This window comes from Lepidochelys kempii, chromosome 1 (genome assembly GCF_965140265.1).
Source record: "Lepidochelys kempii isolate rLepKem1 chromosome 1, rLepKem1.hap2, whole genome shotgun sequence".
In the NCBI taxonomy this organism is placed as follows: domain Eukaryota; kingdom Metazoa; phylum Chordata; order Testudines; family Cheloniidae; genus Lepidochelys; species Lepidochelys kempii.
Window position 1 is genome coordinate 110,089,208 of NC_133256.1, and position 6,024 is coordinate 110,095,231.

Here is a 6,024-nt window from a genome sequence, read left to right on the forward strand (position 1 = left end):
TCTACTACTTTGTGGATAACATTGATACTTCATAAATTTATTAGTAAATGATCTGTAGTATATTTTGTAAAAACTGATGCATTCTTATTAACAAGACCTCACTACAGCTTTTTTTTAGTTCTTTGAGAAGTCGAGAGACTCCATTTTTTTCTGTGCAGATTATAAAATGTGCAGATTATTAAGGTTCTATTGTAGTTTCAATTATCATACTTTAAAATGACCTTTTTAGAACAATTGCATTAGTTTTGGATTGGAGAGGGGGTTTTGAATTAATAATGTCTTTGCGTGATTGTCCATGTGTATTCTGCTTCTGGTGCACATGCACCCCATGGGCACAAGATCAAATTTTTTTTTTTTTAATACTAGTGCCTGTTGAGACTGTGCCTGTGGCCCACATGCCTTCTGGCACTCCACAGCTGAGGGCATAAAGGGCGGAGCAGCTGTAACCCACTTCCAGTTACTTTTTACTACCCAAGGCAGCAAGATGGAACCTCTACACTGTCGACATCTCTGCACACTGTGCACTTGTTTTCTCTAGTTTTTAGTTAGTGTTCCTTAATATATTTCTCTTATAGTTAAGCCTGTTGGCATTTTTGTTTTAAAAGGAGGGAAAAAATGAGAAGACAAGTTCTTCAACTTCCCAGATATTCCCAGTACCAGATCCCCTGGATATGGTGCCGTTGAAATCCCAAGGATTCAAATCCTATCCCTCTTGTGTGGTAGCCATTCCTATCAATCCTGACACTCCATGTGCTGCTTCTGCCTCTGTGAAGCATATACACAAGATAAAATGCTTGATATGTTTCTCTTTTTCAAAGAGGACACACAAAGAAAGGGAATCCTGCCAAAACTTTTTCTCTTGGAGAGATCTGTAAGGGCATTATCTGAGCCCGAGGAGAAGACAACAGCCAAACTAGACCAGTCTCTGTGAGTGCTCCAGTAAGTCCCAGGTCTACCTTGAACTTCAGGGCTCACTTGTTGACTAGACAGAGCTTCTAACTCAGCCTCAGTTCAATCTTCTGAGGAGAGAGGGAGGAAAGAATACTGGTCTCATTGGAGACACCGATTTTCCTCATCAGCACTGAGTAAGTCCAAACCAGGGGGCAGTTTAAGGCTCAGATTTAGTACTGCTGATGTCTCTGCACCATTTTGTCACCAGATAACCTCAGCACTGCTTTTGGAGTCTGTTCCTGACTCTACCAATACTGATCAATTGGCCACAAAACATCCAGCATTGATACACCTGGCACTGGCATCCAAACACCTTGCCTTGGCACTAGAGTGCTCCATACCATAGCACCCACCATGCTACCAGCTGATCTGGAGGACAAGCTGTCAGTCCTGATGAGATTCGCAGTACTGATTGACTTGACAGTAGCCAACCCGCTGGAGTCACCATTGCGGACAACTACTAGGAAGCTCCTAGCCCTGGTGCCATCTGGATCCACCATCTCAATTCCTGCACAGGATACCCTTGGGCCTTGTAGAACTTCTGAGAAAATTGTTCAACTTATGGAGAAGATATGCTCCTTCTCCACATCTGAGCGAAGTGAAGATATGTCACCCACCTACTTGCCATGCTCGCCTCTCTATGGGTATGTCTACACTACCCGCCGGCTCCGCAGACAGCGATCGATCCAGCGGGGATTGATTTATCGCATCTAGTCTAGATGCGATAAATCGACCCTCGAGCGCTCTCCCATAGACTCCTGTACTTCGCCGCCGTGAGAGGTGCAGACAGAGTTGATGGGGGAGCAGCAACAGTTGACTCACCGTAGTGAAGACACCGCGATGAGTAGATCTAAATACGTCGACTTCAGCTACAATATTCACGTAGCTGAAGTTGCGTTACTTAGATCAATTTCCCCCCTTCCCACCCCTACCTCACAGTGTAGACCAGGGCTATGATGACCCAAGCTATTCCAACGGGGAGTCCAGAGGACATCCCAGTACCCATTGTGATATCTTCCTTCTCTCCAAACCCCTAGTTTAAGCAATAATGGCCATGCTGAGCCTGTTTGGGGATGCCACCCAGTAGAAAGACTTCATTGGTTCTCCTGCCTCCAAAGCCAGGTCTGTGTTCCCTCTTAATCCATTTCAGGAAAGTCAGCTGGTCCACTGTACATCTCAACATCAGTACCAGGACACAGAGCAGGATGATCTACAAGAGACAGATGTCTAGCCTATCTCAATAGTGATATTATCATCTTCGCCTGATGAGTCTGTCCCCCTTACGTCTGGCAGTGCTGAAACAAACTATCTGATCTTCCAGGAGCTTCTCCAGCAAATGTCAGTTACCCTGGAAATTGTAGTAGAGAGAATGCAGGAAAAGTCTCACTAACTTCTGCATCCTGTGCTCCTTGGGCTCTGGTAGATTGGCAATGCCAATAAATGAAGGCTTGTTGGAACCAGCAAGAGACCTATGATAGACCCCAACTTCAGTGGAACCCACTTCAAATAAGGCAGATAGGTGCTACCAAGTCCCCTCAAAGTAGTTTGAGTACTTTTATAATGACCATACACCTGGGTCCTTGGTGGTTGCAGCCATCCATGAGAGGTCCAAACAGCAGGGACCACCCAAAATGACACCATGGCACAAGGACCCCAGCAGACACCTAATAGATATGATGGTCATGGTCTCACAAGAAGCCCTCTCCTTGTTAGATTAGTGGAAGGATCCTCTATATGTGCACAGCAGAGTGCCATTCTTACTGCCTCTATCCACTAAACAGCTGGTGACTAGACGCGTCCACTCTTGGATGGGGAGCTCATCTGGACCATTTTAAGATGCAGGGACTATGATCTGTCCCCCACAAGGAGTAAATCTCCACATAATATCCTAGGGCTAAGAGCTGTTAGCCAAGTCTGCATGGCATTCCTACCCACCGTATTCTGAGGAACCACAATCCAAGTACTGAAGGACAATACTACAGCAATGTACTACATCGGTAAGCAGGGAGGGGCACACTCATTACCTCTCTGCCAGGAAGCAATCCATCTCTGAGACTGGTGTATCAGCCTCCAAGTAACACTTTTGGCCCTACATCTTTCATGCTTGCAGAACACCGTAGCAGATCAATTCTGCACACAATACACAAGCGTTCAGTCAAGAACACATTTCTGCAAGACATCTACATCTACAAATGGGGATGCCCAAGGATAGATCTGTTTGCCATAGACTAGAACAAGCAATGCCAAGTATTTTGCTCTAGAGGAGGATCTGGCCTTCTGCATCCCCTGGATTTTGGGACTCGTGTTTACCCACTCATTCCACTGATACAGAGGATCCTGGAAAAGCTCAAACAGAGTGATAATGACAACACCAGCATGGCCCAGACAGTTCTGGTAGTCTGAGCTGATGAGCCTGTCAACACAGCCCCCAATCACACTTATGGTTCAGCCAGATGTAATCATACAAACTGAGGGCCAGATCCTACACCCAAACCCAGCATCGCTGCACCTTGCAGGCTGATGCTGGCTGGCTAACAGCCACAGACAGAATCTGCTCCATGGAAGTCCAGAATGTTCTGGCTTGTAGCAGAAATGATTCCATTCGAGTAACTTATTCAGCTAAATTGAAGAGGTTCTTTTTTGGGCAATGTAGAAGCACCTACTCCCACTAGAAAACCCAGTAGCAACTATTACTTACTGGCCCTAATGCATTTGGGACTCTCAATTACTTCTATGGAAGTCCATCTAATGGCAGTTTCTGCTCATCTTCCAACTGAAGATCTGTCTTCACACCAAACAGTTGCTAGGTTCCTCAAGAGCTTCAGGTCTTTCCTCTAGTCCGAGAAATCCTGTCCCTCTGGAACCTCACTGTTGTATTATCAGGGTTAATGAGGCCTCCCCCTGAAACTTTTATTTACTTGCTCTTTATATTACCTGTCTATGAAGACCATCTTCTTAGTGGTTAAAACTTCATCCAGAAAAATAGGACAGATCCAAGTCCTCATAGCAGGACCCCTGTATACAGTATTCCATAAGGGCAAAGTGACATTAGGACCTCACCCAAAGTTCTTTCCTAAAGTTGTCTCAGATTTTCACCTGAATCAGGTGATTCACCTGTCAATTTTCTTTCCCAATCCTTGTGCTAATCCAGGGGAAGTTAAATTTCACGTTAGATGTTGTTGGGACTCTCTTATTTGGACAGAATAAGACCATTCGGGAGCTTGCCTAGACTGTTTCTGGCCTTTGCTGAGGGGATGAAAAGTCAGCCTATATCCACCTAAAGACTATCTAAATGAAACTCAGACTGTCTTGCTCTATGAGTGTGTGTTTGGACCCACCTATGCAGATAGGAACCATTCCACCAGAGCTCCAGCAACCTCTGACGCACACTTTGACAGAGCTGTCTTACAGACATCCTTTCAGTAGACTGTGATCACCCACTTTCAGAATGTGATATCACTGCTTGTGAGTCACCAGAAGTAGACATATGGACATCACTTGAAGAAGAGTAGAGTGGTTACTTATGGTGTAGTAACTGGTTCTTCAAGGTATGTTGTCCACATGTATGCCATGATCCGCATGCCTTATCTGCTAGTTTGCAGCCCTAGATCAGGTGGATTCTGTTTTAGTGAAGAGTGGTTGCTGCCACTCCCCCTTTTCATCCTCTTCTATGCAGCACCAGAGAGGCTATGTCTAGACAGCAATGTAAACCTAAGGTTAGTGGGACTCAAGTCAGCTGATGTGTGTCAGAGAACCCTGGGCTTTAACATCTATCCTGCATTTTAACCCTAGATTAAGAATTTTCTGACCCGTGCTCAAACCTAGGGCTTTGAAGTCCACACTGTAGAGCACAAACCCAAGTCAAAGTAACCCTATCCCCAGTAACCCTATACCTAGCATCCTCAACCCCCATGTCGACACTCTAGCCCTTCAAATGCGTAGCACTGTGGACAAACTCTCTTGCCCACCCTGTTTCCTAACTGCAGTGGTGCTATTAATGGGACTCGGGTGCCCATAAGGAACACATGAATACATAAACGGCATAAGTAGCTCCTTTGGTGGCTGTCTCAGTAGAACGACTGCAGTTTGAGAAGGCTTGCTAGTCAACTACCAACTAATGTGAGAATTGGGCTCTCCAGCTCTAAGCTGAGTCATATTGGCAGGAAAATGCCCATGTGCATCTATTCTGAGGATAATTAGAACATCAATCTGTCCAGGACTGTCAAATTATTAAATGAAATGTTGCCATTCTTAATTTTTAAAGTGGGAAGTTCAAAGAAGGTGTCTGTCTGTTTTGAAATTTGACATAAAATGAAGGTATCAGAGGAAAACACACACACACCAGTCTGGCTGCTGCCGGCTGCAGAGTGATGAAGTGCATGCCCGAGGCTTGGGGTGCAATGTGCTCCAGCACCGCCTGAGGATCCCCTATCCCTGCTCCTGCTGCACCCTGGGAGGCAGGGATAATGGATCTTCAGGAGGCTGCGGGGAAGTTTTGGGGTTGGCTCCCACTTATCACCCTCACAGTGCGCACTGCCTGGCCGTTCCTGTCCCACAGCCGCAGATAGGGCAGGGTGGACCCAGGAGCAAGAGCCACTGCGCTGGCTGCCTGCAGCACTGCTCCTCTGCTGCCAGGAACTTCGGGATATATCTGGAGGACATCTAGGACCTAAGTCAAGTTGGGACCACATACCCACAGGAAACCAATAGGGCTCGGACCCTAGGTCCCAGAGGCTTGGAGCCTCTAGCCTGGCAGGTCCTGGGACCTTGGGTCTGAGCCCTAGATTAGCACAATTGCAGTATAGACACAAGGGGTGTTTGGCTTGAGCCTGGGTTCAGACCTGGGCTTAAATTGCTGTATAGACATACCCGCAGTTTACAGGGCACAGTTGTGGCCTCAACTGCTATTCAAAAACAATCCAATTTTCTGTGCTTGGGATGCATGCACACCAGAAGTGGAATGTGGACAATATATCTTGAAGAACCACAGTTAATGGAGAGTAACCATTCTTTATAGTGCTTCAGATATAGTGCTTCAAAAACATAAAGCATATAGGTGATTGTTTAATTATT

The 6,024-nt window shown here is 46.0% G+C and overlaps 1 protein-coding gene across 3 annotated transcripts in view; it reads left to right on the forward strand.

The window, feature by feature from the left end:
- The window catches only part of CUL4A (cullin 4A), an 84,378-nt gene that overhangs the window by 70,412 nt on the left and 7,942 nt on the right, over positions 1-6,024 (forward strand). The window lies entirely within an intron of this gene.